General features: G+C 43.2%; 1 protein-coding gene across 2 annotated transcripts in view; it reads left to right on the top strand.

Annotated features, from left to right (window-relative positions):
- The first annotated feature begins 283 nt into the window (after positions 1–283).
- Positions 284–23,289, top strand: part of LOC124776334 (alkaline phosphatase 4-like) — a 112,777-nt gene continuing 89,771 nt past the window's right edge. For both annotated transcript variants that reach the window (XM_047251275.1, XM_047251274.1), the window contains exon 1: positions 284–426. The gene's annotated coding sequence lies outside the window, so the exon portion shown is untranslated. The remainder of the gene's footprint in view (positions 427–23,289) is intronic.

The following is a 23,289-nucleotide window of genomic DNA, read 5'->3' as shown; positions in this document are numbered from 1 at the left end:
CAGATTCAGGTACGAAAGCTTGTCCGCTAAGGGCGACCGTTCTGAACAGCGGCAGGACCCCGAAGGATTGCGATAATTTCCCGACGAGCCGAGCGGCAGTCCGGCGCGCATGCGCACGGAGACCTTGAGAGGAATGCCCGTCGCTAATCGCCCCAGAAAGTTAGCCCACGCGCCGCGCATGAAGACTGCCTGTGGGGAGAGCAGAGCGTAATCCCGGCCGTTAATCCCGACGGGATGGGTCGGGACGTGGGACGGGGAGGGAAGGGATCAGCTGGGCAGCGCCTGGGGGGCTGCCGACTGCCGCGTGCAGTATATAGGAGCGCGCCGACCGGCGGAAGGCGCAGTCGCCCGGCGGGCCGCGCAGGAGCACCACTGTCCGCTGTACACCCACTCCACTACTTCCCACTACACTACGCTTCACACTCCGTAAGTACGCCCACGTGCGCCAGCGACACGTGACTGCGCGGCTAATTCTGCATACTGCCCACCACTGGTGCACGCCTGCTCATTGTGTATTTGGAGCTCATCCGATACATCTTTTATCTCGAAGGTATTCACTTGTCTTTTGGATCGAACTTCACTTTACTTATTGACCGAACGCGTTTCGCACAACTAGGTTCGGTATCTTCAGTGATCCTCACTATAAATTTTTGCTACAATTGTTTAGTTATTTCAGTTATTTTTTCCCTTCCCTCAAGCAGGGGCCGGGAGACAATTTCGATACCTTGATGCAATAATTTACCAACAGCAGTATGTACTGTCGAAATTTATTTTATTTTATGAACTTCTATGTGCTACCAGTTTCGGCATTATATTGATGCCATCTTCAGGCCCCACTCGTCATAGTCATAAAATTATTATACACGGAAGGAGCCATATAACTGGATCCGTGAATCAAATCGTCCTGCAACAGCTCTTGGTGGCCAGGTGACACAGACTCAGATTCACGGATCCAGTTATATGGCTCCTTCCGTGTATAGTGATTTTACGACTATGACGAGTAGGGCCTGAAGATGGCATCTATATAATGCCGAAACTGCTAGCGTATAGAAGTTCATAAAATACAATAAATTTCTACAATACATACTGCTGTTGGTAAATTATTGCATCAAGAAGTTCATGCCAGCCGTCGTCCCACGATTCGTAATGGATCAACGAAGAATTTCTATTCCTTCTCATATGGTCTTTTCTTATCCTTCTAAATTTACTGCTTTCTTCTCAAAACATATTTCTTCTCATTTTATGTTATATATTTCTTAATGTTATTTTTTTTAAACTTATCAGCTACAGCTTGTTGTTGATTTATTTTCCCATGTGTACATAAAGATCTGATTTTTCATCCTGTAAAAATGTCCGAAACAAATCTTTTCATGATTTTTATAATTTTTTCTACGTTTAGATATGTTTTATTGTCGCATCTTAATTTGCAGGCATTTCTTTATTATTTTGCTGTGTTAATTATTTTACCTTAACTTGTTTAGATACTTAAGTCTACCATGGCAATCGTTTTTGGATTAATTCGTTATTTCATTTGCTTTTAAAAATTTACATTGATTAATCACTTACTTTCAAGTTACCCATGGTTTTGGGTTAGCAGAAGAGCCAACACCGTGTTACGAGTGGAGGCCCAAATGCACGCGTTTTGGCTCACGCAGGCTGGCGTGAGGAGGGAAGAACTATACTGACGTGAGGTCTGGAACATGACAAGGAATGAGAATTCAGAAAGCGGACGTAATTAGTTTGATACTTAACTTTAATCCATTAATGGTGAACGTCGTTCTTGACGGTACATGATTCACAATGTTATCTGTTCAGTATACATTCTTGAAGATAGTAATTATAGTAACTGAATATGGCGCCTTGCTAGGTCGTAGCAAATGACGTAGCTGAAGGCTATGCTAAACTGTCGTCTCCGCAAACGGAGAGCGTATGTAGACAGTGAACCATCGCTAGCAAAGTCGGCTGTACAACTGGGGCGAGTGCTAGTGAGCCTCTAGACTAGACCTATCGTGTGGCGGCCCTCGGTCTGCAATCACTGATAGTGACGACACGCGGGTCCGACGTATACTAACGGACCGCGGCCGATTTAAAGGCTACCACCTAGCAAGTGTGGTGCCTGGCGGTGACACCAAACATGGACTATTTATGCCTATCAGTTTCTGTGCTTGCTGCACTTCACAGTGTGTGTGTTTGAGACAGGGAATAGGCAGTTCAGACATATAGAAGACTTGTTATATAAAAGTAAGTGATTAATACGTATGCTTTACTTTGACCTAATTGAAATACGGAATTAACCAAAAACGTGTCGCTACGGAACGTAACATATCTGAACAACCTAAAGCAAATGTAAGAATTTCCGTTGCACATCACTGAATTTATGTTTAAAAATTAGACGAAACACTCTCTTCAACAACAAAGTAAAACTCAAAGGACGAACCCAGTGAAACTGTTATGTAAGCTATGTCACTCATAGTAATGATTATTCTCGTTCTATTTCGCTATTTAGCAGATCGACCGAAGAATAATTCCTTATATTAATTTGAGAAATACTACAAATAACTTTTTACATTTTATTCCGCTAAAGCGTTTCCGATTTTTACCAGTCTTCAGCTTTCATAAAGCGAATATTCTTCTTCTTTTGACTACATTTGTGCTGTGTAACAGCCTTTGGCACTAGAGTTAATGGTTCCCTCTTCTACTATCATTCATATGCGATTATCAGTTTACTTGTATCCACAATTCACAGTTGCTCGTATGATTGTACTGAACACGCGGAAAGCGTAATCTAAAGCTCATTCAGTCGCCTTCATACTGATATTCACGCGTTTGGATCCGTGTAGTTCTGTCATCAGGTACAACTTCTTTCTTACATTACGTCATTGCTCGTGCAAATGATGTAGGAAAGTGAACTGCTGTGACGAGACGATTGCTGCGTACCATTTTTTAATTTCGCGAATCAAAGTGAAGGAAAAGTGAGCAAGCGTGGGAAACTACTTTTTTCAGGTATTTTATTTGGGACTAAACACATGTGAGCGCTGAGTTCATGTAATCATCCATTGTGAATCCCAGGTACTTCACATAATGACTGATTTTCATTGTGACTCATCAGTCCAACAGATGAAAATTACCAGAATGAAGTGCGCTTCTTTAGACTATTTTCCAAGTTTGTGGATAGTTGTCCTTGTATGACGTCGATATCTGAACTGGACAGAATAGATACTCCAACAAACTGTCATTGCGACCAACATGTCTCATCATTATTGAGTTCCTTGTACTTATTCCTGCGTTCTGCAGTTATTTTCCCACGCTTTCCGTGTCACTCACAACATTCAGCATTTTTTTTTTTGTTCTTTTGGATCTCCTCAAACACACAGGTTAAAACGCAGACCACAGACAATTGAACCATTAAGCACCCATGTTGGGCGCCGCGAAAGAGGTGATTATTAAGATTAGTTACGTGAAGGAGCTCCATATTTCTATCTATTGAATGACGTGGAAATTAAATAACTAGATCTCGTCTAAATGCCCTCCACATAATAGGAAAGTGAGCTAGAAGGCTATATATTATCCAAGAGTTCCTGGTTTTATTCTACGTGGTGAAGAGAGTAAAAGGTACACCGCAGTGCACATTCATTCTTTTTTTGGCCTTCGATTGCTCTTCGTCATTATTTTGTTAAAAATTTCACTTCACTGTTTTCAATAATGTGTTTCTTTCTTACTTTCGTGAGAATCAGTTCCGAATCTGAAGAATCTCGTTTGATTTTCAAATGACCTCGTGTTAAAAAAAAAAATGCTAACTGCAAAAGTGTTGAAGCAGGTTGCAACTATGTGTTCTTACGTTTTACATATCGATGTTTCCAAAGAAAGACGTATCTGTGAGTTCAAGTTTGGTTTCGACGATGAGTTAGTACTCTCCAGACCAACCACGAAGTTTTCTGCATATTCGAAGTTTCTGTCTAGTACTTAAATTTCCTACGGTGAGTGGTGGAAAAGGGCAGAAATTGTATTTTTTACCGTTCGCGATTTGTTGTCGGCAGCGAGATTTCGGTATAACTTCTTTCAAAAAAGTTACGGGAAATAATCAGCTGCAGGCTCTTTGAACGACCAATGTAGAGTAGTATCAGCTAAATTTTGCTGTCATCAGTCGGCTTTTAATTCTCGTCTTCTCTTGCAAATCATGAAACTATTACATAACTTTTTTAATGTATTTCTTACTTATCATTCTGCATTTGCTTTTCAATGTGGGCTATTGTGAATATTCCTAACACACAACACGGTTCTAATCGACAAATTCAGACACTGCTGGTCGATACTCAAGCAGTCGTGGACCAGTCAGGGGGAAGGCAAGAAGGGTACAATTCTGCATCTACATGACTGTCTGCAATTCATGCTTAAGAGCCTGGCAGAGGATTCATCGAACTACATTCAGGCTATTTCTCTACCGTTCCAGTCTCGAACGGCACGGGAATAACGAATACTTAAAACTATCCGTGCAAGCTCTGATATCTCTTGTTTTATTACGTACGGCGATCATTCCTCCCTACGTAGGTGAACGTTAACGCAATTTTTTTTGTATTCGTAGTAGAAAGCTAGTGATTGAAACTTCGTGAAAAGATCACGGCGCAATGAATAATGCTTTTGTTTCAATGATTGCCACCCAAACTCGTGTATCATATTCGTGACAATCCTCCCCTATTTCACGATAATACAAAACAAGCGGCCATTGTCTGAACTTTTGCCATGTCCTCCGTCAATGCTGTCTGATAACGACCGCGTTCCGTGCAGCAGTACTGCAGAAGAAGACAGACAAGCGCAAATCTGTTGCATCTTCTAAGTGTTCTGCCAATAAAACGTCGTCTATGGTTCGCCTTCCCCACAACGTTATGTACGTGATGGCTCGAATTTACGTTGTTCGTAACTATAATCCAATTACTGCGAAAGAAACCATAGCGGCCTTCGGCGGCAAGTAAGTCAATGGGCGGCTATCCCAAATTAAGACACGAACGTGGCTCACCACAGTATCTTAACCCTTAGCTTCCCAGGTCACTTTTTTGTCACACACTGCCCCAGGTGCGGTCTCATCAGTGACCGCTATAAATAGCTATAATAATTGCATTTAGGAGTTTCAGTGGAACAGTTCAGATTTTATGTTAAAGGTGGTATGAATACCATACAAAGAACATATTTAAACAAATTTTAAAGTTAATTTAAAAAAACAACGCATTTAAACAGAAATCTGTACAAAATGGACTTAATATTACAGGATAATGTTAATGCTATGAAAACTCAAATACTTCATACAATTTATTTTTTGCTATATTTTATCATTCATGTAATAATAAAAACATAAAAACTCCCACAAAACATAAAAAAGTGAAAATTACGCTGGAATTTTTTTGCTGTTTAGTTTCCTTCTCAGAGGTTTTGTTTGCACTCGCTGGAAATTTTTGTACAGCTTTCAAGTCAGACTGACTTCTTGCAACAGTGGCAAATGTAAGATGTCTGTCTCTTATTTTTTGGGTCGTAGGTGGAGCATGTTTTACGTTCTTTCAGTCGTTCTATAACGATTTGTACTCTTCGTTCTGCTACACCCAAAACACAGTGAACGATGTACGAAGTTCACAGGGTATGTGATATGTGATAATTGTTGTCTCGCCTTTTACCTGTGGTCTCATCAAGGAGTTTACAACTTCAACAATTAATACGGTTTCCCTGAGTATCGTCTTTGTAGGAAATGTGAAAGACAAACGCATTCACCCCACTTAGGTCCGACATGCGGAAAAATAATGCCATTGGCCCTCGTTGGATGTGGTTTGGATGACCAACGATATTTGTTTCGACCTAATGTATTTCTAACAGAACCTTTAGCTAAACATCCAGTCTCCAGACGTTTGTCTTCATCTCTTTCATCATTTGTTTCATTCAAGGAATTCACAGGTGGCAAAACAAATTCGTCTTCACTTTCGCCCTGTTCCTATAATGTATTATGTTCACTTTCAATTTCGTTGTCACTCTCTGATTCAGCATAATTTCCTAAACTACCTTCAAGCCATTGGCAAACAGTATCCTCAAAGGCAAGTAGCATGAACAGCAGACGTAAACCTGGCAACTGAATCCAAACGCAAAGTTCAGGGTACGGTGTCACAGACCTCTAGAACGAAAGAAGCAGTAATAGTATAGGTTCACGTCACATCCACGTGGGTACTAACAACGAAAACTACGGCAGCTTCGGGAAAGAACAACTAGACAATGCTGTAATATCCTATCCCACCATTACGCATTAATGCAACAGAGTAACAATAATCGCTAGCGGTCTGCGAGACCGCACCTGGCACGTTAAGGGTGAAGTAACTCGCCGCGCGTATTCTCCCAGTCAGGAGCTGCAGCTGGTGTGCCCACGACCACCCCCAGCTCTGCGCGAAGCGACCGAGTTGCTGCCTCGGTTGCTGTACTATATCCCGCAGCGAGGCTAAGCCAAGCGCGTGCCACCTGAGAGAGCGACAGCAGATGTTTGTGCGGCAACCTGGCCTCTCGTTAGCTCAGCTGCTTACTTTGCACGTCCCCGACGGCGCCAGCCCCTCCAGCGGTTAATGCAGGAACTAACACGTTGGAAGTGACGAAATGTCTCGTAGCTAATTGCCGATTGCGCAATCATACACCAAGCTGCTGGTCCTAGATTCGGTCTTCACGAACAGGTCGTTGGCTTTTGCCAATCTGAGTCTCAGCCGATTCTTCCCTCCTTTACTTTCCGTCAAATAGTGTTCGACAAAACCTTTCATGTATTCCACGAGTCCCATTGACATGTATCAGCGTAGATACAGACGGTTAATGGCATCGGAGACGTAGCTCAAAATGCCTTCTAGTGTTCTACGAGATGCGCCAGAAATACTGAAAGCATCTTCCATTGATACAAATACAGAAGTGGCGTTTGTGTAATGACCACTGTGCAACACACTGAAAGCAGTCCAATTTTATGAATAATCGCTGCAGTTTCAGTAATGCGGCGTTGTAAAAGGACTTGTCCATGCAAACTGAGTTGAAAGAAAACGATCGTAACAGCAGTAGACATTTTACTTCTCTGCAGATCGCCAGAAGGTCGCATAAAGTAATACTCCTAAATTTATGTACGCGAATTGTAATTGTTTGAAATGTAGGGCCTGTATGGATCATCGAATTTTTTTGAAATAATATTTCACTTCCAGAGCCAGAAACTGAATTTAATTTCGAATGATTGATTACCCACATAATATATGGTTTCCTACTAACGAAACTCTCATAGCCTCTAATGGTTTTCAGCGATGATGCATTCACTAGAATTTCGCAGCAAGTAACCGAAAAGTCAACAACAAATATGTTTTGCCGATTATATTTATTCTCATTATCAACGGAAAAATAAGAAAACGCGCATAGCAGACTGAAAGCTTCATTCTGCAAACAGCAGCTGTGTTGTGGCTGGGTTCCTCTCTCGCGTATTGTTCTCTCTACAACGGTACTGAGAAACTAAAGCTTTGGCGCGGAATGCAGTTACAGATGTGCCCTACCACAACTACGGTTCGGTAGTTTTGGTACAGTACATAAACAACTTAGTAAATGGTAGCAGCCGGTCGGTGTGACCGTGCGGTTCTAGGCGCTTCAGTCTGGAGCCGCGAGACCGCTACGGTCGCAGGTTCGAATCCTGCCTCGGGCATGGATGTGTGTGATGTCCTTAAGTTAGTTAGGTTTAAGTAGTTCTAAGTTCTAGGGGACTGATGACCACAGATGTTAAGTCCCATAGTGCTCAGAGCCATTTTTAAAGCCAAATGGTAGCATTACCAGGAGTATTGGGAGCACTGGTAGCGAAAGAAACATACATAAATGTCTGAGAGAGTTGCTGGGAGCCAAAGACTTCTCTCATTTTCATCGTTTTGCACATAAGTAGAACGGCACACTGTTCAGTAGTAGTCCATTGTTTATTTTATATCCTCACAAAAAATAAATTGGATTTTATAAGTAATAAAAATTAACCAATCGCGTAACTTCTGCGCTTTTATATCACCGAAGAAATAATTTCTCATGCAAGTACAGTTTGTAAGCACAAACATAAAAAAGTCTTCATAATTATTGTTGTTTTTTGTACTCAGTAGAACGTTCTTCATCTTGATCAAAGGCAAGAGATTCCTGTTATTACCGATAAGTCTGAAATTTGTTTATGAATAACAGAAACATTTTTATAGAATCTCGACGAAGTACGGAAGCATTGTCTGACATGATTTTGTTTTGCCTTTCCTTTTTTTAATGTTACCATTTTTTTGAGGGAATGCGTTTTTTAACGCTGTATGATAGATCTGTATGGTTTTTTATGATTACACAACATCCTCCATTTCACGTTGCAAATCAACAATTTTCGAAAAAAAACCTGTATTAAATATTGACAGTTTCAATTTTACTATAAATATAGTTTAATTTTAAGTAAGAGACGTGAGAAAATTATGAAGAACAAAAGTGTTCCATAGGCTACATGGCCCTTCATCCATCTTCAATCAGTGCCTAGAGGGTTCACTGCTTCTGGCTTCTAGGGGAATCTAATCAGTCACTGATCGCATATGCAGACAAAGCAATTGAAATGAGGTAACGCCCGGTAAGCAATGCACCTAATGTACAGGCAACGCGGCTACAATCTTAACCGACTAAGACTACTAGTAAGACTACCGTAGTCTACGGTTACTTACCGTAGTCTACAGTAGTCTACAGTAATTTTACGACACTTGTCTGTGAAGCGTTCGCAGGTAGTTTAGGAGGTAGTTTCATTGCGCGCAAAACAAAGCTTCGTGCTCGTGTCACGGTCCGTGTAACGCTTTAATATCGTAGAAAGGTTTCAAGGTAAGTGAGCATGGAAAGAGAAACAAACGAAAATTATCATTCCCTTCATTTATGTAATGTATAGAGGGATTCACCCACTGATAAAAGAAGTGAGCATCACTGCAATTAAAATGGACGCAGCTGCAAGTCAGGTCTACCTCTGCCAGTAGCTCGTCCGCACGAATACGTCCTAATTTCTCTTCTGAATCTGATACTGGCGTTTAAGTGTTATACCTGCCACGCCGTCGGTATATCCCTGTCAGCAGGTCGCCGGTGAACTTTCCTCTCGGCAGCTCGACACTGTTACTTGCTTCGTACAGGGCAGTAACTTGTACCTGTGGCGTGGCTGTAAACTGATTTCCTTGGCATCGACTAGCGAGTTCATAAGATATAACTGACTTCCCATAATTGATGTGTTCACTTGTTAACAGTTCAACATGCGCCTTGCTACGATTCAAGCTTAAATGTGAATCAAGCAGGCCCTTGTCATCCACTATTTTCTGTCTGGAAACCTTAAAGTTCATCGTGTTTTCGCTTCATACTATTAGAATCAGTAGTAGCTTACGAGGGCAGGTACTGACAGTGAAAACAAGTGGTTTCTTTTTCCCGTGCTGGATACAAGTCTTTCAACTGGACATTTTGCTTCTCCCTAATGTACCATCACTTTTCCAACCGAGGAAAGAATGCTCACAGTTTAACGTGGAATTCGAAACACGTGTCGTTCATATCTGTGATAGGCGAAGGTTGATTAAAGGCAGACTCAAAATTTCCGTGGACCGATCCGGCCGGGATTCGATCTCGCGGAACTGTTCGTCACAAAATCAAAAGAGTGGAACAGAAAGCGGGTACATAACAGGAAACCTCATAAATGTCTTTAACCGTATCTCACCGCAACTACTTCACACTATATTCAAACCCGTAAGCAGTATCGTTACTTGTATAACTCTCAAAACACCGTACAAAAAATATAGATCTAGACACTACCATGCTTCCGTCAAGAAATTATGGAGCTTCCACAGTGCTCTAATGCTGACATATGATGGACTATACTGTATGCAGTGCTAAGTCAGTTTAAAAACTGACTTCTCTACAACGAGTGTTTTACAACTTCACTACACAATAATTAGTTCAATAATTGCCAAGGAAGTACGAAATGTGTTCGATTCGGTGTAGTAACTCAGGAAATGACTTTCTTTTTCGATCCATTTCAATATGTGCACCTCTTGTGACGTCTGTATCAACTTTCAGTTTTCTAACTCTATGCATATTTTGCGCAGCATGTTTTCTTCGGCGTAAGTAGTTCCATTTCGACCGCCTCAAACGACCATCTTTACATCCAGTTGCTCCATAGGACAGCCATGCTTTCAGTGACAACTTGTTGAGTGAGAAGGGCTAAACTGGTAATCTGCAATGATAAGTGTGACTACATCAGAATCTAAAAAACTAAAAAATAAAACCATTTCAAATATTTGAGCAATCGCGATCGTTTACAGACAGTACATAAAATAACGTCATAATTCGTGATATGCATTATTGATTCAAGCAATAACTTTAACAGTAGTTTGGTAAACATGGCTTTCAAACTGCCCCAGAGGAAAAAAATGGGGGCACGAGAAGGTAAGATGACAATCTCAACTAATCCAACCCTCAGGAAACGTCTCAGTTCAAGAAACCAAACTATCTTGCTGGAAAAGGATTGTTGGATGACTGTTAGGCAACTGTGAAATCACATACAGCTGTCGTCTCTCAACTTTTCTCAGCGTGACTATATTCAAACACGTAAGCAGTATCGTTACTTGTTGTATAACTCTCAAAACACCGTACAAAAAACACAGGCGTACTTCCTTGTGTACAACTGAAATGTTGTTTCCGTTTTATGCACAATATCTCTACCACCAAGCCAGGCGTCTTTTCTGTGTGTTGCGAGTTTATGCTACCTGGACACCAACCAGAGTGTGAAGATCAGTCGTCTCGCGCCGCTGTTATAGCTGTTTCTTTGTTCGACTCCAACGCCTATTACTCCCTTTGATGCTCTTTTGTTTTCCAGTCCCAGCAGTGATGTTCCGTGAAGCACACATTCACTCAGCGTTTCCATCAGAGCCGGGAAACTATGAAAACTTTGAGAGAATGTGCGTTTTACGGCGTGGCAGTCCGGTCTCTGAGAAACCAAGACCATCAAAAGCCCGTCGAACTCACAACCAGCTACAAATGGCGGAGCGAGACTATTAGTAGTTCACAGTCTGATTGAAATCCAAACTGCGAATACAGGTTACAGCATAGATCGCAGCACTTCGAAGATGCGAATGGATCAGTCGTCGAAATATTGAGCATAAAATGGAACAGCAACTCGGCTCTACACCTGGAAGCACACCATTAAACACGTACAGCTTCAACATCTGAAGGTTCCATTAATTGTATCTTCCACTTAAAGACAGGGTAAACCGTAAGTCAACAGCACTCATTAATCTTTGCGACATCACATTCCACTCCCCGTTATCGAAAAACAGAAGTTTCTTTAGAAAACGATAAGCCTGCTCCAAACAGGCAACAGTCTCTACAGCAAATAGAATGAGCTTGGGACTGTCGCCTGCTGGCGCTCTCTGACATAATTACAGCGTGCACAGAACGAACGACTCTTACCAAAGTAGGAGTTCATCTGAAAAACGAATACATCACTACCTATTTATAAAATCACAGCACGTCACAGTAGTCATAACAGTACCAGTGAAGATTTTTGTGGTAAATGAAATGGAAATGAGCGTACGGCATTCATCTACATCTACATTGATACTCCGCAAGCCACCCAACGGTGTGTGGCGGAGGGCACTTTACGTGCCACTGTCATTACCTCCCTTTCCTGTTCCAGTCGCGTATGGTTCGCGGGAAGAACGACTGTCTGAAAGCCTCCGTGCGCGCTCTAATCTCTCTAATTTTACATTCGTGATCTCCTCGGGAAGTATAAGTAGGGGGAAGCAATATATTCGATACCTCATCCAGAAACGCACCCTCTCGAAACCTGGCGAGCAAGCTACACCGCGATGCAGAGCGCCTCTCTTGCAGAGTCTGCCACTTAAGTTTATTAAACATCTCCGTAACGCTATCACGGTTACCAAATAACCCAGTGACGAAACGCGCCGCTCTTCTTTGGATCTTCTCTATCTCCTCCGTCAACCCGACCTGGTACGGATCCCACACTGATGAGCAATACTCAAGTATAGGTCGAACGAGTGTTTTGTAAGCCACCTCCTTTGTTGATGGACTACATTTTCTAAGCACTCTCCCAATGAATCTCAACCTGGTACCCGCCTTACCAACAATTAGTTTTATATGATCATTCCACTTCAAATCGTTCCGTACGCATACTCCCAGATATTTTACAGAAGTAACTGCTACCAGTGTTTGTTCCGCTATCATATAATCATACAATAAAGGATCCTTCTTTCTATGTATTCGCAATACATTACATTTGTCTATGTTAAGGGTCAGTTGCCACTCCCTGCACCAAGTGCCTATCCGCTGCAGATCTTTCTGTATTTCGCTACAATTTTCTAATGCAGCAACTTCTCTGTATACTACAGCATCATCCGCGAAAAGCCGCATGGAACTTCCGACACTATCTACTAAGTCATTTATATATATTGTGAAAAGCAATGGTCCCATAACACTCCCCTGTGGCACGCCAGAGGTTACTTTAACGTCTGTAGACGTCTCTCCATTGATAACAACATGCTGTGTTCTGTTTGCCAAAAACTCCTCAATCCAGCCACACAGCTGGTCTGATATTCCGTAGGCTCTTACTTTGCTTATCAGGCGACAGTGCGGAACTGTATCGAACGCCTTCCGGAAGTCAAGAAAAATAGCATCTACCTGGGAGCCTGTATCTAATATTTTCTGGGTCTCATGAACAAATAAGGCGAGTTGGGTCTCACACGATCGCTGTTTCCGGAATCCATGTTGATTCCTACATAGTAGATTCTGGGTTTCCAGAAATGACATGATACGCGAGCAAAAAACATGTTCTAAAATTCTACAAGAGATCGACGTAAGAGATATAGGTCTATAGTTTTGCGCATCTGCTCGACGACCCTTCTTGAAGACTGGGACTATCTGTGCTCTTTTCCAATCATTTGGAACCCTCCGTTCCTCTAGAGAGTTCGGTCACTGAGGGCAATTACTTATTGCATTCGACGCCACATTGGGCGACTTGGGCGTCAGAGATGGGGATGAAATGATGATGAGGACAACACAACGCCCAGTCCCCGAGCGGAGAAAATCTCCTGCCCCCACCGGGAATCGGACCCGGGCCCCTTGGCGAGCCATTCCGCCGCGCTGACCACTCAGCTAACGGGGACGAACTCTCTGGTAAAGAAATGCTTGGAATCTTTTACGCACAGACCAACTCAACGCTAGAGTGAGTGATCATCAAAGCCTACACAAATGAATCGTAGAAGAGATTGACAACTTCTTTACTTTGTTACTTTGAGAGTTCCAGCTGTGACATACTCTCTAAGCAAACAATAACAAAAGGAAGTAAACAAAAAGATTGATTCACCACGAAAGAATTACCAGAATGGGACGGAAATCTGTAGACGTGTGTACACCTACGGACAAACAAATGGGGCGTCTCCAGACACGTCTTCAGGTTGGAATCTCATTGAACGGAATAGGACGGTCTTCAGTGATGAGTCCCGCTTCGAGCTGAGCCCCGCTGACCAGCGAAGACGCGTTGATGCCAACGTGACTTGTCACCTGCCATACAGTCCGACAACTAGATTGTCTGGGGTTCCATTTCGCTCCATTGCATGTCCCCTTTGATTGTCATCCGCTGCCACCTTACAGTTACATCTACCGATTTCCGTCGCATTCGAATAATTCCTTCGTCGTGCGTCTTTTTTTTTTTTTTTTTTTTTCTAAGAGTGTATTTCTCCAGCGTCACACAAAGCTTACGAGTAAAAATGGTTCAAATGGCTCAGAGCACTATGGGACTTAACATCCGAGGTCATCAGTCCCCTAGAACGTAGAACTACATCACACACATCCATGCCCGAGGCAGGATTCGAACCTGCGACCGTAGCGGTCGCGTGGTTCCAGATTGAAGCGCCTAGAACCGCTCGGCCTCTCCAGCCGGCGCTTACGAGTAATATTTGACTGTAATCACTAGAATCTGATTAGGTCACGCATGCTGCTCCACTCAGCGGCATAAGGCTAAAACTTTTGCTGTCAAAAAAATGGTTCAAATGGCTCTGAGCACTACGGGACTTAACATCTGAGGTCATCAGTTCCCTAGAAGTTAGGACTACTTAAACCTAACAAACCTAAGGACATCACACACATCCATGCCCGAGGCAGGATTCGAACCTGCGACCGTAGCGGTCGTGTGGTTCCAGACTGAAGTGCCTAGAACCGCTCGGCCACAACGGCCGGCTTTTGCTGTCAAACGGGCGAGGAAGCAAATTGATGTGCTGGACTTAACAGAGCATTAGCTTAATGTAAAATGTTTACGTTGAGGTACAGCGTTCAGTTTGAAAGTTAATTTAGTTTGTGAAGGTTTAAATTTACGAACAACACCGAGGAAAGACAATTTTTCGCAATAATAGAAACTTCGTGTGTGTATAATAATTTGTGAAAAGAATTGCTTGTACTCGTATTAAGCTAAATGATTTGACTTGGAATGTTTATGGCTCGATAAATAGTAAACCGGAAAAGAACAATAGATAAAAGAACATAAACATTCTGTCAACTTTGATGTCGTTACTGAGCTGCAGTCAGATAACTTTTTAAGTCGAAACGGGGAAAAAATCTACAAAACCTTCTGAGATTGTGTTCCTCGCAGATACGACTTTTAATCAAGGATCAATGGAAAAAATCTATTAACGTGACTTAATTGAAGGCTCTTAGTGAATGTGTTTTTGAGCGCATAATATCAGTGCCTACATAAGTCTTGAGGAATGAGTTAATGCAGACAGCTAAATGATACCATGAGTCACAGAAGGAGTTGTTTCTAACACAGAGTAGAATCGTTTTGTGGGGTAACACTGTCGCAATTAATGTGGAAGTTAATATATGCTGCATGTACAGCATACAAGACTTATTCGCAACTTCGTGTGGGGAGGGAGTAAGTAGAATGCATCAAAGAAAGTACATTAAGGTCGGACGAGAAAAATAGTGCAGTAAGTAAACAGTAAGTTAAGTGTGCTTGAAGAAATACGGAAACAGATGGAAGTTTTTCGATATGTGGCGTAGCAAAGAAAGATATGTTTACCTTGTTTGGACACGTGAACAATATGAATGAAAGAAGTGTAACACTATGTGTTGATGAACATCCGAGTTAATGGGAGAATGGTTGCGTGGAAAAATGCGTTCGAGAGCAATACTACTTCTCGACGCCTGGTAGAAATATGTCAGGGGCTAGATTGATAAAACAATACAAAGGAACCATTCTGCCTGACGCTCGATGATAAATGGATGAAGGGTAATGAATGTGCGATTTTAGAGTCCTGTTTTGCGTTCCATACAAGCAGTAGACAAAAGGGAAATGGCTGTCCTTGGTGAGTCGGTTGATTTGAGGAACAACAATATGGTCGGTGAAGTACTGAGGCCAAGATAAGAACAACGTGACGAACTAAGGCAGCTTATTTACCGCATGCCTTAACAATCACTTTCCTGCGTGGCAGAGATAAGCACGAAGACGGTTAACAACTACGTGCGCTTATGAATCGCGCCCTTTAAGAATAACTTTCCTCGATCAGTCGCTTTGGAAAAACTTTTGAACTGGGTGATGATCATGGACAGTTAAATAAAGTCGCGTGATGTTGTTGGTTAGGTTGTTAAAATGGGAGCCCACGGGGGCCTCTCCTTGACGTCCTGAACGACGTGTTCACTTTGCGACTAATGCAGATGAATATGAAGAATGTGTACGCCATCTCCTCTCATCAACTTACTGTTAAAAATCGGATACCGCCAGACAGTCCACGGTTTCAGACGTCGAACGCTATAGCGCAGTCGCTCTTTAACGACCTCGGTTACAGAAGCAGTTCAGTCGTTATAGCACAAGTGATAGGGACGGATTATTTCGAAACTGAGACGAGACTGAGCGGCGCGCTCTATAAATAGTAACTTCTAGTGGCTTCAGCTGGTATCAGCTAGGAATTTCATAATAAGTCTGTCTTCCACAACACGAGCAAAATTATTTCGTAACTGAGTTGTCAGCTAATAAATATCGATTACGACTTTCCGCAAACTGAAAAGAAGATGAGCGAGTATTATCTTAGTTGTCATTTGACCCACATTACTACGAAAATTAATAGCGATACATTTCGCTGTTCATTTCTATTTGCCCATGAATTTTTCAATGTAAGACAGACATCAAATCACTAACCTTTAAAAAGAGAGAATATGTATGCACTCGAAAATTCACGATAGCAAATAAACCTAGCACGTAGCTTTTCAAAATTTGGCAATTCTGCGATGAACAAAAACGATGGAGGGTCTTAAAAAAGTGTTACATGTTTGGATTTTGTCGCGGAATTCGGACTAAGGTTTTCAAAATGATACATTTCGCAGTCAGTACATAACGTTGCACATTGAAAGTAAACACCATTAACAAAATAGAAGCTTTCGAGATGTGGATGTGCCGCAGAGTACTGAAGCTACCGTGGACACAAATGAGGAAGTCCTAGAGCGTTTTAGCTGAAAAAAAAAAAAATGGTTCAAATGCCTCTAAGCACTATGGGACTTAATATCTGAGGTCATCAGTCCTCTAGGCTTAGAACTACGTAAACCTAACTAACCTAAGGACATCACACACATCCATGACCGACGCAGGATTCGAACCTGCGACCGTTTTAGCTGAGATTGAGTACTATATAACATAGAAAGAAGGGGTATTTCAAACATATCACGAAGAAGATGACTTGAAAGAAAGAAATACAAGGCATTATACCCCCATCGGCTGCATAATGTTTCGCAGCCAAGATGTATTCTTCCTCCAAATTTCTTACATGATATTCAGTCAATGACAGACGCTGCAGCATATTGAATAGCTATCGTAATTTTGATGATTACCTGATTCCATTTAAAGTTATTTTCATGTCAATGAAAAACGCAAAGCGTTCGCTAAAATGACGAAAACGGCGTTTGGAAGTTGTTAGTTTTTGAGATCTTCCTTCTCGGCTTGTCATCGTGTGCATTTGTATTATTAAAAACGTAAATATCTTCCAACGCTTATTTGGATTTGTTTAGCTCTTCGGCGTAGAACCCTTAGAGAAGTTGGTGAGTCACGTCGTCCATAAACAGCCATTTTCAATCCATCGCAGGCATGCTTGATAGGGTTCGAGGTTGGAGAACATGCTGGCCACTCTAGTCGTGCGATGTCGTTATCCTGAAGGAAGTCATTCACAAGATGTGCACGACGGCAGCGTGAATTGTCGTCCATGAAGACGAATGCTTGCCAATATGCTGCCGATAGGGTTGCACTATCGGTCAGAGGATGGCATTCACGTATCGTACAGCCGTTGCGGTGCTTTTCATGACCACCAGCGGCGTACGTCGGCTCCACATAATGCCACCCCAAAACAGCAGGGAACCTCAACCTTTTTGCACTCACTGAACAGTGTGTCTGAGGCTTTCAGCCTCACCGGGTTGCCTCCAAACACGTCTCCGACGATTGTCTGGTTGAAGGCATATGCGACTGGAACAGGAAAGGGAGGTAATGACAGACGCACGTAAAGTGCCCTCCGCCACACACCGTTGGGTGGCTTGCGGAGTATCAATGTAGATGTAGATGTAGAATCCTGAACGGTCCATTCGGCATGTTGTTGGGCCCATCCGCGGCCCCCCGCGCTGCATGGAGTCGTGATTGCAATGATGGACCTCGTCATAGACGTCGGGAGTGAAGCGCATCATGCAGCCTACTGCGCACAATTTTGGGTCGTAACACGACGTCCTGTGGCTGCAAGAAAAGCATCATTCTACATGATGGCGCTGCTGTCGGGGTTCCTCCGAGCCGTAATCCGTAGGTAGCGGTCATCCGTTGCAGTAATAGCCCTTGGGCGGCCTGAGCGAGGCATGTCATCGAAGTTCCTGTCCCTTTGTATCTCCTCCATGTCCGCACACCATCTCTTTGGTTCACGCCGAGACGCCTGGACACTTCCCTTGTTGGGAGTCCTTCCTAGCACAAAGTAACAATGCGGAAGGAATCGAACCGCAGTATTGATCATCTAAGCATGGTTGAACTACAGGCAACACGAGCCGTGTACCTCCTTCCCGGCGGAATGACTGGAACTGATCGGCTGTCGGACCCCCTCCGTCTAATAGACGCTGCTCATGCTTAGTTGTTTACATCTTTGGGCGGGTTTAGTGACATCTCTGAACAGTCAAAGGGACTGTGTCTGTGATACAGTATCCACAGTGCACGTCTATCTTCAGGAGTTCTGGGAAGCGAGGTGATGCAAGACTTTTTTGATGTTCGTATTTCGGTACTAGTTAAAAATAATAAGTGCTCAAAAGTTCTGCTTACTACTCTGACATTGCTGCTGCATTAGACATGTAATATTTGCAGAGGTTTCTGAACAGTTGTGTGTGTAGCTCTATTTTGTTAAGATATCCTGTGTTATACAACGAAGAAAACATTTTGAGGGTCAGTCTTATCATGAATGTTTTACTTGGGACAACTTGGAATATGACCGCTCAGTAATACTGTAGCAAGAGAGAATTATGCGGAGGAATATGATGGTTTAACGTCTGTAAGACGCTGCTATGATGTGTATCTCAACGCCGCTCCTCCTGAATGAGGACTTTTGTCTTTACCACTGCGCCAAACTGCTCTGTGCGGATCAGGGAAGAGTCGTTCCGGTAGGGTAGGCGCGTCAAGAAGATACGTGTGTCAGCAAATCATTGCTGCGGGAGCTATAGTTTTAGACAAATCTGGTGAAATTTCCTGCGGTTGCCCAGATAACTGCATCAAGAATGGATGTGGATGTTTCCGTAGTATCATTAGAAAGTTAAGCTTCCTACCTTTTGTCTGTAATTACTTCTCTGACAATGAGAAATCAAACGCGGAAAGACACACATTTTTGCCAGAACTTTGCTCAATACAGCGTTAGAATGAGGACACGTATTTCCCAGCTCTTTCGGCTGGAGAGACAGCAAGGCCCCAAGACCTTCCGTAGTCCCTGCGGAAGACTTTTGACCATAATCTGCAACGGAGAATTGTATCCACCGATTGGGGAAAAAAAAACGTAAGGGCACACTTGCCTACAAAAATAGAAACAAACCAGGAGAATAGATCCACGGAACTTCTGTTCTATATCACACACCCCTAAATATAGCGGAATTCTAGAACATACTCAGATATCAGAAGTAACGAAGTTGATGTAACAATACGACCTTTTCGGCGAAAACCAGCGTAGATTCAGAAAGCACTGACCGAGAGACAATTAATTCGTGCTTTTTACATGCAATATCTTAAGTGCAATCAACAGAGGTAACATTTATGGGCCGGCCGGTGTGGCCCAGCGGTTCTAGGCGCTTCAGTCTGGAACCGCTCGACTGCTACGGTCGTAGGTTCGAATCCTGCCTCGGGCATGGATGTGTGTGATGTCCTTAGGTTAGTTAGCTTTAAGTAGTTCTAACTTCTGGGGAACTGATGACCTCAGATGTTAAGTCAGATAGTGCTCAGAGCCATTTGATGTGAACATTTATGGACATGGTAGTTGTAGACGTCTGAAAAATTTGTGATTCAGTGCCACAAGGCAGCTACTTAAGAAAGTATTTTCGTAGTTACTGGATGGAACGCAAGGAAATTGCCTTTTGATGCACTAATATAAGTGGTATTGGAACGGTAGATATACTGTATGATAACATTTTTTTGTTTGAAAATTAGTTTGATTTCTGAAGAAGTCATTAGTGACGGAAAAAGTATGGAAAGATTGACATGTATCTTTCTTGAACGGTATCTGCCATCCTCTGGCTTAGTGACCTCAGACAGTAAATAATTTATCTTGGTGATGGAAGTCATCCATGAACTGGGCTACGCACACAACCAATGAAATCACTTTTCGTATTCTGTGATTAATGGTGGACGGATGAGACCTTTTCACTTGCAGGAATTGCATAGACAGCCGTATCTACGATTGCAGTTAACAGCCTTCGTGTCAGAAAGATCTTTTGATACCACGCCAGCAACTGAAGACCCACCGATTGGAGTTGTCAATGCACGGTTGATATGTTTATTTATTACATGACAAAAACCGTCCTCAAGCAAGAATCTGGGCAATTTGGCCCACACGCTCCCACGCCTGCTCTCCTACATTAGAATCTTCCTCGAAGATGCACGTCCTACAGAAGCAGAACAGGGCAGTGTATGCGGACAAAGGAATGTTGTGCTGTTTCTTTACAACAAGTGGGTAAATTATAACATTAACATTTGAAAAATGTAGGACAGTAATTGCAGTTTCGCGCCGGCTTTAGTGGCCGTGCGGTTCTAGGCGCTACAGTCTGGAGCCGCGTGACCGCTACGGTCGCAGGTTCGAATCCTGCCTCGGGCATGGATGTGTGTGATGTCCTTAGGTTAGTTTAGTTTAAGTAGTTGTAAGTTCTAGGGGACTGATGACCACAGCAGTTAAGTCCCATAGTGCTCAGAGCCATTTGAACCATTTTGAACCAATTGCAGTTTCATAGCTTAGTGTGTCTTCTTCAGCTATTCGAAACAGTGTAGTAATAGTGATGATGGGTCGGTAATATTGATCGACAACGACCGATAGCGTGATCGCGTCTTGGACGAATCAGAAGCGTGTTGGATTAATAGAACACATAGGCAAGATCCAACGATGGGATCGTTTAGTTGGCGCGAAAACGTTACGGAGATGCTCAAAAACTCCAGTGGCAGACATTACAAGGCATCCTGCACCACGCCGATGTTTACTATTTGAGCTTGTTCCGGGATGCTTCAGGTAATATATTGCTTCTTCCCACATACGTCTCACGAAATGACCAGAACGAGACAAGCAGAGAAATTAGAGCAAATACGGAAAGTTTCTTCGCACACGGCATTCGCGAGTGGAACAGGGAAGGGGGTATCTGATAGAGGTACCAGAAATACCCCCGCCATACGAGATAATGTGGTTTGCTGGGTGTAGCTTTAGACGTAGATTCGAAAAGTATCGGATCCTGGCACATCAAATGGTTCAAATGGTTGTAAGCACTATGGGACTCAACATCTGAGGTCATCAGTCCCCTAAACTTAGAACTGCTTCAGCCTAACTAACCTAAGAACATCACACACATCCATGCCCGAGCAGGATTCGAACTTGTGACCGTAGCAGCAGTGCTGTTCCGGACTTAAGCGCCTAGAACAGCTCGATCCGGCCACTTCCACAATCACGTTACAGCTCAGGCCTGCCCGTATGGGATTTCTCTCGCTTCTCTCTTTCTGACACAATAATTCCGAGCATACAGAAACGTCTCTTCGTTCTATGAAGCGTTCCTCAATGAACTCTGCGGGGGAACATCTTAAGAATTCTTTCCCCGGTTATTCGAGTGACAGTACAGGTGAAAAGTTCCAACATCATTCTCGCAATATACGGGAAGCGAACAAACGAGGAAGAACAATGCCTCACCAACACGCTGATGGTCGCGTTTACCTGAGCGGCGCGAGGCGAACAGAAACTTGAGACAGAGCGGGACAGGTCGCTCCCCTTCCAGACGGGCATAGCAGCGCAGCGGCAGCGCGCGACACACACACACACACACACACACACACACAGGTCGTGCGACTCCTGCTGTGCTGCTCTTGCCTCGGCGTTTCGTCAGACACAGGCAGAGAACGTCACGCGAGTTTATCGTCGCCTACCGATCATGCAAGCACTTTAGTGGCGACACCAACTTGAAGGACGAACATGCGAGGCGACTGCGCTGCATTCAGGCGTGGGCAGATGCAGAGTTCATTTCCATCTGTCATAGGAGGGTACGTGACTCCTCACTGCACACGCGATTGTCATCTGAACACAATACGCGGTAACGACATACATGCGATAGCCGTAGAGTTTTAATTAGCTCCTCGTAAAAATAAAGTTACGAAACCGATTTTTTGTTTGTCTGCAGGTGCATTTCGAAGTCCTGGCCCACGTTAAAGTTTCAACGGCACACAAAATAGCACGTCACTAACAGGACACAGCACAAATACGTGCAGCCCACCTCCACTTTATTGAGGCTTCCGGCGTTTGGTTTTTTCTCCTCTAACAACATGCTATCGCACTGTGGTCCGTGGTTTGCAATGTGTACCAGCACTACTCACAATTACCACCAGACAAACAAACAATAAATCTCGTACCTTTACTTTTTCGAAGTGATAATTACAACTTTATGACTACTGTTCGTAGAGAGTGCTCGAAAAAGTACCATAGAGTCCGAAATTCCCGTTACTACACACTACAACAACGCAGCTTGAACAGTCATCCATGATTCATAACGAACCTTTCCCCCTACGGCGGAATTTACGCTGTAATAGGAAAATTTTGTGTAGCGCTTTACGATGCGAAGAGAATTTTGCAGATTGCATGTCAGTACGTTGTTTATGTACTCAGGTGGCTCCTCACTTGGCCTTACGACACCAGAAACATTCGAATGCTCGCCGAGCATCGATCCCGAGACTACGGCGGGGGCCGTCTATCGTGTAATGTATTGTTCTGGTACTGACTTGTGTTCCAGATCAGAGCTTCTGCACAGAGCTTTGACTTTCACGAACAATGTGCATACCAGCTAAGGTCGGTTGGCATGAGAGTAACAGACCGTAACCGGAATCAAGATTAGGCTTTAGCATCCCGTTGACAACGAGGTTATTAGCAACGTTCACAAGCTATTTTTGGTCAAATAAGGCGCGGAAAATTGGGCCCGTTGTTTTCAAATGAATCATTCAAGCATTCAACCGAAATCATTTAAGCAAGTACCTGAGTGGTGCGAGGCGGATAGAAACCTGAAACAGAGCGGGACAACACTCGTGGCCAGGTCACTCCTTTTACTTTACCTACTTTAAGAAGTATGACCAGTCGAGAACCAGAACACCACTTCTGAACGTCAACCCAGTGAGCCATCTCTGTCGATTATTTAGCTTCGAGGCACTAAATTCAAGAACAGCAGAACCTTTGAAGCTCCATCCAGACCAGACAAGACTCTGGATGGAGATTCGTGTAGCAAAATTCGATGGAATTGCGAACGTCTTCCGGCCAATCATAACGAGGAGTCCGTTGTCTGGGGGTTGCTTAACCGCTTGAGGACTGATGTCGGTAGGGCGAAGCCCTCCCTTAAAATATGGAATTTCACATCGCAGAATATCAAGTGTGAGTGTGGAGAAAACCTTATTGTCCTGGGTGTGGCTCAGGCAGATGCTCTCTGATTTGCAAATTTGGTGAATGCCATTACTGATTGCTCCTTTTTTTGGTTAAATATGTGTGT

The sequence above is a fragment of the Schistocerca piceifrons genome, chromosome 2 (genome assembly GCF_021461385.2).
Source record: "Schistocerca piceifrons isolate TAMUIC-IGC-003096 chromosome 2, iqSchPice1.1, whole genome shotgun sequence".
Taxonomy (NCBI): Eukaryota; Metazoa; Arthropoda; class Insecta; order Orthoptera; family Acrididae; genus Schistocerca; species Schistocerca piceifrons.
The sequence above is the reverse complement of the archived record's forward strand: the minus strand, read 5'-3'. Positions and strand labels throughout refer to the sequence as shown.